Source organism: Lepidothrix coronata, unplaced genomic scaffold, assembly GCF_001604755.1.
Source record: "Lepidothrix coronata isolate B3197 unplaced genomic scaffold, Lepidothrix_coronata-1.0 Scaffold22, whole genome shotgun sequence".
NCBI classification, from domain to species: Eukaryota; Metazoa; Chordata; class Aves; order Passeriformes; family Pipridae; genus Lepidothrix; species Lepidothrix coronata.
The window spans coordinates 7,631,123-7,644,207 of NW_016690202.1; the positions used below are offsets into that span (position 1 = coordinate 7,631,123).

At 38.2% G+C, this 13,085-nt stretch overlaps 1 protein-coding gene across 1 annotated transcript in view; it reads right to left on the reverse strand.

Moving 5' to 3' along the window:
* Positions 1-13,085, reverse strand: part of PTPRD (protein tyrosine phosphatase, receptor type D) — a 350,584-nt gene that overhangs the window by 145,712 nt on the left and 191,787 nt on the right. The window lies entirely within an intron of this gene.

A 13,085-nucleotide genomic window follows, 5' to 3' on the forward strand; every position in this document is an offset into this window, starting at 1 on the left:
GATTAAAAAGCTGATAAAAATTTAAAAATTCATAAAAATTGGCTACAAACTTTATACTGTCTTATTTAAATGCATTAAATCACAGTAGATATTGTATGGCCAGTCTTTGCGAGCAAAGATTTGGGAAAGGTCATTAACCCTTTGAGCCTGTGCAGTGGATTTTTTAGGTGAGACACAGCGTGCGCTGAACTGAGCCCACCCTTTAATCCTGAGGTTCATCTGCCGAGGCCGAGCAAGCTTGGACAGTGGCAGTGAGGGTCTCAGGACGTAGGTTTGTTTAGAGTGACCTTCTCTTAGATGGATGACCTCACAGGGCTGACGAGCTCCACCTGCCCGGGGGGCTGGGAATCGAATCCGGGTCGCAGCGGTGATAGTCCTCCACCCTAACCACTAGACCACCAGGGCCCCCTCTACATGAGATATGCTGCATAGTGTATAATCATTAAACTCATACAATGGTACCTTACAACACTGATGTTGCTCTGCTTGCACGAGTCCTCACTATTTTATGTGATATATTGAATTACCATGTCTATCAACAATAGGGAAAAATCCTTTTCTATACATCATACGAATGCATAATACCATCATGCAGTATAGAATCTGGCCAGTGATTTGAAAGAACCAAGTTATGTTTCTTGCTTTTACTATTATTACTTATCTGCTGTCGGTCTTAATGTTTATTGGCCCTGTGCTTCAGTTGTCCATCTGTAAGATGGATATGATAGTGCTTTACTGCTAGAGAGAAGTGCTGTGAGGATGAGTGCATCATATGATTTCAAAGCACTGAGAAATTCTAAACATTGGAGCTATGCAGATTAGCAAAGCTAAAGTGACAGGATATTCATAATGGTCTTGAATTAGACACAACAGACTATTAAGACACTCGGATATGGTCAAAAATCTATATCCTAGTGTGGTCAATATTGAAATATTAAGAAATACTGAACAAGAGCAACCAGTTTTCTTAATATGATACCTGTTAGCAAGTAGCACTGGAAGCAGAGTGGGATCAGGCAATTTTTCAGAAATTAGGTTAGCATAGCTAAAATAATCTATCTGAAATACATCATCTTGCTCCTCATGTCCATTACAATGGCAAAAATATTTTTATCACAAAATAATAATTTTTCCCTTAAAAAATGACAAGCAAAAAAAATCTAAGAAAGAGGATCAACATTAACTATAAAACATGTATTATTAAATGTCTTGCCTGGTCATTACTGACATGCAATTGATTAGGGGATAAAACTAACGCAAGAAATTGATCAATGTCAACTCTTTTCCATGAAAAAGTGTCACATTTTCAAACAGTTAGGTAAGTCTTCAGACTTTTCTGAAAAATGTATAGCAAGCAAGTGCAGCCTATAAATCGTTGTAGTTCCTGGGGTTAGAAGTTGCCCATGAGCTACTTAACTTCTTGCAATACGTAGCACATAGATACCCACAGAATCACAGAATAGTTTGGGACCTTGAGTCATCTACTTTCAACGCCTCTGCCATGGACATCCACTAGACAGAGTCACTCAGAGCCAGATTCAAGCCTGGTTTTGTACACCTTCAGGGACAGGGTATCCACAACTTCTCTGGGCACCCTGTTTCAGTGCTCCACCACCCTCACAGTACAGCTTTTCTTCCTAAGATTTAAGATAAACCTATACTCCTTCAGCTTAAGACAAATCCCTTTTACTATCACTATCTGCCCTTGTGAAAAGTCCCTCTCTAGCCTTCTTGTAAGCCCCCTTTAGGTACTGAAACGCTGAAGAAGGTCTCTCCAGAGCCTTTTTTTTCTCCAGGCTGAACAGCCACAACTGTCTCAGCCTTTCTTCACAGAAGAGGTGTTCCAGACCTCTATCAACTCTCCAGTGTAGCTCTCCAGTGGACTCAGACAGGTCAGTGTCTTTCTGGTGTTGGGGGCACCAGACCTGGATGCCATGCTCCAGGTAGAGTCTCACAGGAACAGAATAGAGGGGGTTAAGCATCTCCCTCAACTTCCTGTTCATGCCTCTTTTGATGCAGGTTAGGATGTGATTGACTTTCTGGGCAGCAAGTACAGATTGCTGGGTCATATTGAGCTTTTCATCCACAAACAACCCAATCTTTCTCCCCAGAGCTAGTCTCTATCCATTCTCCACCTAGCCTGTATTTGTGGTTGGAATGGCTACAACTCAGGTGTAGTACCTTACACTTGGTGCTTGTTGAACTTCCTGAAGTTCACAAGGTCCCACCTCTCAAGCCTGTCCATGTCCCTCTGGATGGCATTCCTGCTCTCCAGCATGTCGACTGCACCATATATCTTGGTGTTGTTGGCAAACTTGCTGAGGGTGCACTCAATTGCACTTTCCATGTCACTGACAAAGATGCTAAATAGTTCTCATCCCAATACAAATCTCTGAAGATTGTGTCATTGCTTTCCAACTAGACATTGAGCTGTTGACTGCAACTCTGAGTGCAATCATCCAGCCAATTTTTTATCCACCAAGTGGTCCACTGTCAAATTCATGCCTCAGCAGTTTATAGACAAGGATGTCACACAGGACAGTGTCAAATGCTTTACACAGATTCAGGTATATGATTTCTGTTGCCTTCTCTTGTCCACCACTGCTGTAACTGCACTGTAGACGGACACCAAATTTGTGAGGTACTATTTGCCTTTAATGAAGCCATGTTGGCTGTCCACAATTATTTTGTCTGTCTCATTATCTTCCATGTACCTTAGCACAGTTTCCTGGAGGATCTGATCCATGATCTTGCCAGGCACTGAGGTGGGACTGATCAGTCTGTAGTTCCCTGGGTCTTCCTTATCTCCATTTTTAGAAGTGAGGGTCATGTTTCCTCTTTTCCTGGGAACTTTATCAGACTGTCATGACTTCTCAAATATGATGTATAGTGGCTGTATCCTTCCATTTCAACACTCTAGTCGTAGGAGACATCCTACTGTTTTTCCATGATGCCAATAAGATCATAGCCCTGCAGACATCCACACATGTCTACTTCCACTTATTCATTCCCCATGTTGCATGTGTTAGCCCAGAGGCATTAAGTTGCTTCCACCCCACCTCCAATGAAGGTGACTTTTTGGAGTAGCTGGAATTTCTTGATGCTGTCCAGGTCTTCTGCTGCTGACCTACATACTCTCTCCAGGCTCTGAGCATCTCTTGCTGGCTCAGGCATCTAACTGGTACGAGTGGGATGGCATGTTATCCCACACCTTATCACTACTAAACCTGATGATATCCCCCTCCCCTGTTAAGTAGTTTAAAGACCTATCAATAAGTCCTGCCAGCCCTTGACCAAAGACCCTCTTCCCCCCACTGAGAAAGGTGAATCCCATCTGCATTTAGCAAACCTGGTGCCATGTAGGCCATCCTGTTATCAAACAAACAAAATTTTGATGGTGACACCAGTCATAGTACCATGTTAATCCATAGGCTTCTTTTGATGTCACCTTCTGCAACTGGAAGAATAAAGGAAAAAAATAACCCGCACCCTTGATTCACCAATCATCCCAGGGCCTTGGTACAGTAAATACAACTCTTGGATAAGCTTCTGTAATTCTTCAGAACTAGTAATGCTTAAATGTCAATTCACCAGCCATAGGCTCTTCCCAAAGAAAGGTATGTTTCATGTCTGCTTATAAACATGAGGTCTTTACTTTGGTATTAACTGTATTTGGTATTAACAAGATTTGACTTGTGACACAGAACAGGATTTTTATGACCTGACCTTTCCTTTCCTACTTGGCTTATACAGAAACCCCCAGAGTCTCTTTTGCAAATACCTAAGTGTACAACAAAGATAATTTATCCCGAATATTAATAGGATGGAGTAGTAAAGAGTTTCCCTTTCTTATTTTTAATAAGGGCAATTAAATTCCATCCATCTGCCTTATGCATAGAATCTCTTTGAATGAATGCTCTTCATGAAATTTTCATGAGAAACATCACAATGTAACAGACTCGAATACCCAGAACTGTTATGTTTTTGACAGTTGTGGCTTGTTTCCAAGCTGGTTTTCAGGTATTTGGCAATAAACTCCAATATTCAACATCAAATGGACCAGGGAAATAGTGAAATTTCTAATTGGAGCACTTATCACAGTGGATTTATTTTTTAAGATGTTAATTGTTTTTTTTCTCTATAAATTTATTCACGATTTGTACAAAACTGTCTTTACGCTTTGATGATACCAAGTTTGACAGATCATCAAACACACTATGAAAGGATCAAATCATTGAAGAACTGCCTCTCAGCCACCGTAAGAGAAAAGTAACTATTAGAAAATTTTGATATATTGGTACTTCTACAATTTTACATGAGGTGAACAGAAAAATATTTTTTACTGATCCTTAATATGCTCATTAGGCTCGAAACTGTAGTATATACCACTCTTTCCAATTAATATTTAGTTCTAGTTAAATTAGTTTCCAATTCATTAACAACTTAAATCAGACCTGACATTCCCAAAGCCATTTGGTACTGTCATTTTGAGAGGCCATTAAAGGTCAGATTTCTCTGTCCTTGTGGCTTAGTTACTTATATATGTAATACATATTTTGTTTAGGATGACAGATACAAGGGATTTAGAAACAGAGCATATTCTTTGAATTTGTTAGGTGTCTTAACGGTGCTGTGTTTCATTATTAGTATTAAGAGAATGCATTTAGTACCATGCTAGTATTATTTCCAGTTGCTGCAAGAGCTCTACAAAAGTTATTTTTCATCCAGTGTATGATCTGAACAGCGTAAAAGGCAATTACAAAGAGTGGTTACCAGATGAGCCCTTAAGATAGAATGATGCACAATGGCTTTGCCTTGCTTTGTATCATGGTTGTTAGTATTTCTGAACTCTCTCTCTGTGTATTCAACCTGCTTGACATTGTTCATTCAATCTACACAGCACAGGCAACAAACAGAAGGAGCTGGAAGCCACTGTGATGCTAGAAAGCTATGACCTTCTTGCCATAACTAAAACTTGATGGGACATGACTGGAGTGAGACTATCAATGGCTACAGACTGTTCAGAAGAGACAGGGGAGGAAGGAGCGGCAGAGGGGTTGCTCTCTACATCAGGAGGTGGTTTGAGTGTGAAGAGCTGTCTCTGAAGAACAGCCACGAGCAGGTCGAAAGCCTGTGGGTAAGAATCAGAGATTAAGGCAACAAAGGGAACCTTGTGGTTGGTTGTTATTAGAGGTCCCTGATCAAGGGGAGCCTATCAACAAAACCTTCTAGCTCCAGCTACAGGAGGCATCGTGCCCGCAGGCTCTTGCCCCGTTCAGGGACTTCAATCACCCTGACATCTGCTGCGAAAGTAGCAAAGCAAGCTGTAGGCAACCCAGGAGGCTCCTGGAAAGCACAGAGGATGACTTCTTGAGCCAGGGAACAGATAGCAGCTCTACCAGGAGGGATACGATACTGGATCTGATGGGCACCAAATAAACAAGCTAACTGGGAACCTGAAGATTGGAGGCAGCCTGGCTACAGCCATTAAGCATTGGTGGATTTTGGGTCAGGTATAGAGTAAGTTAGGCCCCTGAACTTTAGGAAAGCAAGATTCCAGCTCTTCAAGGAATAGTCAACAGGATCCCTTGGGAAACTGCCCTCAGGGACAAGGGAGCAGATCAGAGCTGGCAGATCTTTAAGGAATTCTTTCATACAGCACAAGAACTGGCAACACCCATGGACAAGAAATCAGGCAAGGAAGGCAAGAGACCAGCATGGGTGAGTTGGGAACTGCTGGTCAGACTGAAAGGCAAGAAGTAAATGCACAGGTAGTGCAAACAGGAACAGGTACTCTGGGAAGAGTATGAAGTTTGGTTCTATGGGGATGAAGCAAGGAAAGTCAAGGTGAAAGTCAATTCAATCTGGCAAAGAATGCTAAGAGTGACAGGAAGGGCTTTTACAGGTATGTTAACCAGAAACAGAAGGTCAAAGAAGGCTTACCTGTCTGATAAACAAGGCTGGAAAACTGGTAACAGTGAATAAGGAGAAGGCTGAGGTATTCAAAAACTTTTTTTGTCTCAGTCTTCAATAGCAACCTCTCTTCCCACACTTGAGTGGATGGACAAAAGGATGGGGACTGGGGGACCAAAGTCCCTCCACTGTAAGTAAGGTTCATAACCACGTGAGGAAACTCAAAGTACATAAATCTCTAGGACCTGATGAGATGCATCCCAGAGTCCTGAAGGAATTGGCTGGTGTGATTGTCAAGCCACTCTCCATGATATTTGAAAAGTCATGGCACTCAGGTGCCGGGTGACTGAAAAAGGAGAAGCACTGTACCCATCTTAAAAAAAGGCTGAAAGGAGGACCCTGGAAACTAGTGACCTGTTAGCCTCCCCTCTATGCCTGGGAAGACCATGGAACAGATCCTCCTAGAAGCTGTGCTAAGGAACATCCTTCTCTGTAAACTGTAGAAAGAGAACTAGAGGATCCCGAAGGTCCCTTCCAACCCAGGCCATTTTATGATTCTATGATTCTATGTTTTCTGTAAACAATGTCCTTGCTGCAAGTTTAGTCAAAGCAGTAATTGCTTCCCTTTCAAGCAACTTGTTTGGAAAAAGCACATTAGCCTTTACATTCAGATTTCATTATAAGTATACACAAAGACAATATAAAATACACAATTTCACACACTGCTGAATCTGTTCTAGATTTGAGCTTGCCTTCATAAATGCAACAGCATTTATGGTAGAGACTCAAATTTAGTGTTTTTATATGAACAGTAACTTTGATGGAGCTGTACCCTGAAAATATGAAAAAGTTAAAAGAAACTATACTTACCTTTAAGTAATATTTACAGAAAAAAACATAGCTGTCCCACAACTATATATAATAAACTCTGTTCTGCTCATCACTTAACTGTGTTTTCTCTCATCTTAAAGAAAAAGGTGCTGCAATCTCTTTTTTTATATGATGCAATTATTTCATAAGATTTCAGGAACATCACAGTATTAGTCTGAAGGTGTATTGTCAAGACTATGTATTGACAAAAGATGGATCCAAAGAAAGAAGAGGATTTTTTTTAAACACAGTACAATGTCTTTGACTCTTCATGAAAAACGTACATGTCTTATATACAACAATGCTAAATGAAGAGAAAGACAGTGATATTCATCCAGTGTTTGTGCCATACCTTCTTAACATTCTGACTACTTTTCCTGTAAAAGGTTACTTTCAGATCATGTATATGCCCTGCTGGCAGCAGGAAGAGTGTCAGCTTTTAGAAACTGATTGGGTCTTGAAGTATTAAATTTTGCACAGCTACCTTACAGAATCACTTTGGCCATCAGCATCATGTTTTAACAAGAAAGATAGAATGGTGTGAACAGTCTTCTCAGTTACAGTACATTATGATAATATTACTATGATATGGTTATGAAGTGCAAACATGAAGTACCCAAAGCAAATTGTGATGACTTTGGTTTTGGGTTATGGAGTATAAAGGCAAAGTAATAGCACCAGGGTTCAAGACTGGACAGTTGTCAAGAAAACTGGCTAATATGTCTGTTAAGTATTTAATTCCATATTAACCACTTGCACCATTGAAATAACCATGTTCCATATTATGAATAGTAACCTGCAGATAAATCTGTGTAATCTGCCTAACTAAAATACATACTCATAGTGTTTGACTGTGCCTCTTAAAAATATTGCCTAAGTGAAACAATTATTCTCATTTGCAAATGGAAGATGGTTCTCCATTCTATTCAGGAAGAAAAAAAATATCTATTTCAGGATTCACTGATAGCTTTGCCACAGGCAAATTTTAGGCATTCTGTAGCTCACAGAATAAAAAGGCACACATGGAGCATTTCCAGAATACATTACAGATACTGAAGATAAACTGCCACAATAAAGTTTATTATTTCAAAGAACAGTGTAAATAAAGCTTTTATTTTCACTATTCCAGATGGCAGCAGCATATAATTTGCACTGTTTTGACATCATGACCATATTATTCAAAATCATTCCTCCTCCTACTGCAGTGAATGCAGGATTAAGAACAGCAAAATTAAAGAGACTAAGGGAGGAACTAAAATCACCATTTTACAGCGAAGTTGGTATTCTCTATTATTGAAGAACTATGCATATTAGTGAATTGAAAAATAAAAACAAAGCCATTTCTAAATATACATAAAAACTATATTAGATTTAAAAGATATAAAGTAACAGAAAAGTGCCAGTTAATAAATGTTATACTGAAATATTTCACAAGGTAAATTTTGACAAATAAAAGTAATTATGAACACCCAATAAATTATTTCCTGGAGCCTTTGTTCAAAGTTGCTATATAGAGATGGATACTTTTACTTAGTGGTGTTGTACATCAGTAAAGCTACACTGTAAGAACAGATCTAGGTATCTGTTGAGAGTTCTCTTAAATTCCACACAATTTTACCACACAAGGAAAGGGAATGACATCGGTAAGATGATCAGACTTGGTAAAAATTTGAGAGGACAGCTGTCCATACCATCCCACCAAAACCCATGCCTTTACAAATATTCTTCAATATAAATATACATAAATATATTTAAGAGATGTGCAAAGAACTTTTGATGCAAAAGAAAACAAATTTGTTTAGTAGTTTTGTGTGCAATTACGCTGCAAATTGCTAAGTAATGTCTATATAACAGAACACAGAGCCACTTAGACTGAATTATCATTTGTATGAATGTTGAAGCAGCAATTTCACATTGCATTAAGTCAGTTAACATTCATTATTATTAGCATTTAGCTTTAAATAAGTTCTCTGTTTTAACAAATGAGTGCACTGAGCCTTTGAAATTAGATATCTTTATAAGGACATGAAAATGGAAAAAGGAATTTGCACCTTTTGGCAGTTCTCGAAATCAGCTAAATTAGACTGCACATAGCAAGTTTTTTCCAAAGTGACCTGTCTCATTCATATGAACAATGAAACACCTCTCACTCTCCTTTAACAATGACATTCCAAACAACAGGAGTTAACATTTGGAGAGTCATCACTTACATGAAAACCCAAGCCTCAAAATAAGGGTTTATTCTCAGATTTGAACTCAGGCACTGTCATAGCTTAGAGCAGAGCGTATCATCTGAACATAACCAAATTTGGTTATGATTGAACTTTTGGATGTCTGTCTGTCTGTTCTGCTTACTGGCAATGTAAAGGAAAATACAAAAAGCTATGTCCTAAAAAAAGAAAAAAGAAAAAAAAAAAAGCGGGGAATCCAAGCATCCCTGCCAGATGTCCCTCGTCTAACATAAGGAGAGGACTCAGACAGGCAGAGAATGTGGTGTTTTAAGTGTAGGGTATCATTTATTTCGGAAAAGAAAGACTAAAATTCTGAAGCAAAGAGGATACAGCATCCCACATATTTCCATATGCAAATATTCACAAAGGAAAAACTATTATATTTTGAACTGCTGAATAAAAAAACTAAAGGACTGCAAAGGGCAGTAATATAAATTTTGATGATTACCATTTCTAATTTGAGGCTTAGTTTCCAGACAGGGTGAGGATTTAGATTACACTAAATCAGGGTTAAATTGGGGCTTGCCAAGACTCAAGATTAGGAAAAAGCATGATTGCTCTATCTAGTCAATATTTTTAACATACTAATATTTATGCTTTTATATTGTCCTCACTTTCATTTGAAGAAGAAAGGGGAAAGTACAACAGCAGTGCAGTCCTGGCAGTATTTGCTTTAAGCTTTAATTTTTTATGTCACATACAGTTTTATGGTGAAGTAAATAATGAGATGAGCAGTAGGTTCATATGTACACCAGAGCATACTTCTCATGTTAGCAGCCTGAATATACAGATTGGTCCAGAACACATGAAAGCATTCTTTTCAATTTCTTCCTCTCCTTTCTACTCATTAATACTCTGTGTTAAAATATTGATACAATATTGATAAATATATATGACACTTTCTATAAGTAGCTACCTTGTCTTCATTCTTAAGTATAAAGCAATAAACCACCACAATCAAGTTCTAATGTATTAATTTGAGAAGCGGGCAGAAGTGTCTTGTTTTGTTGCTTCCAAAAGAGCAAGAGAGAAAAGAGGAAACAGGAAGCAGTCTGTTAAAGGAGTTTTCAGAACACACAGTCTCCTTTTCCCTCCTTCCTCCCCATTTGTACTACCTGTCTAAACCTGTGCTTAAATCTAAAGGAGTGGCAATACTGCCTAAGACAGTCAGATGAACTCAGTTTGTGATCATGGCCATTTCTGTTACTAATGTTACACAGACTTCAATGAGTTGTTTCCTCAATGCCATAATCTTACTGAATGTTTTTTAAAGCAGTGTACACACTTTGCAGCCCAAACCGTCAACTATAAACTATACTAACTGCATTAACATCACAGCTGCAAAATTTGAGAACCTAACAAAGGAACTGTAGTGGCAAAACCACTGACTTTTTTAAAGGAGAAAAATACTATTTGCTGTATTTCTAGCTCAGCATCAAACTTGTGCATTTTAAAAAGAGAAAGAATATATTTTCACTTTGGTAAGCACGTAGAAAGGTGTCCCCAGAAGACCGAAGGAAACAAGGAATAAGGGTTATGAAATTGTATCCCTCAAGTATTAACAAAAGATGTTTCATTCAGGAAGTTAAAAGCACTTCAGATGCAGTGAATTAAACAGTAAGTTATTCAAGTTAGTGTCTGTGCATTTTAACTGGTTTTTTTGCTGCCCAACAAGGCACCCCTACAGATATAAGAATCTGGATGTTACTGCATTATTTCAATTAATATTAAACATAATTATCAATAAAAAAATCCCAATAAAAGTGCTATTATTGCTAAAGAGAAGGAGAAAAAAGAAATATGTTGTCAAAACAGAAAAGAACCCTGGAAAAATGCAGTTGAAGAAGATATCTCTCGAAAATAAGTATTATTCAGTGTTATACTAATGTTACTTGTACAAAATATGAACAGTTTTTCCACATCTAATGCAGCATTCATCATCACTGGTCTTAACAGCATGCTTAAAACACTTACAATGCTTACACGATTACAGCCAGGTGACTGTAAAAAAGCAATAGATATAGTAGCTTCCCATTTTTATGTTTTCTATTTTAAGTCTTTTCAGCACTATGAACACATGATATTAATAAGAAAATGCTGGATGAGACATGGAAGATGTGTAACACAAAGCAATACCTTGATACATCATATACTGCTAATATTTATGAGCAAAAGACAGAATCCAAAGTGCTGGCAAATGCTAAAACACATGACATTATTGAACCTATACGAACCTTTAACAGAAGTAAGTATTTCTTTTATGAGTGGATGGTGAAGTTCTTCCCTGGTTGCTTGACTGTGTAGGAAATAAGTGTGCTCTAGACCTCACCCTTCATATGCCTGAATATGACGGAGGTATCCCTCTCACCTCTTGTACACACCTTTGGCAACAGTCCGTCTCTAAGACAGATACTAAGATGGTGTCTAGAGATCTGTTAGCAGAGAAGAACAAGTGTAGAAAGAAAGAAGAGAGTAGATATGACTTTTGCTTGGGGTGAGTTTCACGACTTAAGGTAAAATAAGTTCTTTATCCAGACAAGGAAGCTACGAGGGGGAAACACATCATTCACTTCTGTTTTGGGAGGGTACAGAAGGGCTTTCTCTCTAGCAGAGGATACATATGGCTTAAAATCCAGCTTTCCACAGTCCTCTGGCATGTTCAATAACAACTGCTGATAAATAACCTTTAATTAGCATGGAGTCACACAGCAGAACCTCATATTAATACTTAATGCACATTAACACTTACACATGTGGATAAGGCAGTCAACACTTCAAGGTTTCCATCTCACAAAGACTCAAAGGTTCATGATGTCACAAACACTATTTTTCTGTGGATTATTTTTGCCCCCAAATCCAACATTAGAAATGTCTGTAGTCTGAGACATTGACTTCTACTTGAAATTTTGCTGCTGCCTTAAGCTGAAGTAAATGGGACTAGTCTGGAATTTAACATGCTTCATGTTATAATAGGGAGTGCTGCTTTTATAGATGATAGATAATGTCTGTACTCTGAGTTATTGTGTGGAAGAAAATGCTCAGCATCCTGGCACTCTCTGAAGTGCAGCAGAGGCCCTGCCTCCAGCTGGCACAGAGGGCCTGGTGATGTAAGGCAGTGCTCGACCTAATCTGCCGAGAGCTTGCTCCTGTCCTGTGTTCCTCCAATGCATTTTTCACAATAATATTCATGTGGCCTTGAAAGAGCTATTGTGAATCACTGTGAGCTGAACAGAGCAAACTCAAGTAGGCTTTCTGGAAGGCTGAAGGAGAGAGATTACCTTAAACATGACACTTTCACATTTGTTTAGCAACAGCAGCTAATATTTCTCATGAAACTCTAAATGAGGAGCGCTGTGAGAATTCATTCATAAAATGTTGAACATAGAACAAAACCAGACTTACTCAGCTTTTCTATCACTATTGCTGCAACTTACTGGACTAATGCTACCACAAATTATATTGTCAGTAATTTGAAATAAGATCTTAGCCAGGCATAGGAGCATAGAATGTTAAAAAGTGTTGTGGGTTTTTTTTTTTTTAGACTTTTTATATGCTGAGATCAAGGATCACACCTCTAAGCACATCATATTTAACTACTTTTTCATTATTTTAAATAATTATGAAACTCAATGCTACCTCTACAAAATGTAACAAAATCAAAATCCACAATGAGCAGCATGAAATGAAATTTATTACTGTCTACAGTCTGAGCACATATATCTAAATTATAAATAACAATTAGGTCCGCAATATTTTTGAGCATTTACTTACTATATATTAAACTCATTTTATGTATAGTATAGGTAAGCCTTTTGTTCTCACAGCTGTTTAAGACAATTTTCTCACCAACTTCCAACTATCTGAACTATCAGTCATTCCTGATCTTTTTAGATTACAAGCCTTGGTTGTTTCTTTTTGAACTTGCTTTGGTTTGTTTGTAGGTTTTTTGGTGTGTTTTTCTTGTTGTTGTTGTTTTTTGTTTGTTTGTTTGGGGTTTGGGTTTTTTGTTTGTTTTTTTTTTTTTGTTAAAAAAGGTTGAGAAAATGAAAACAATTTTTTAGCACAATACAA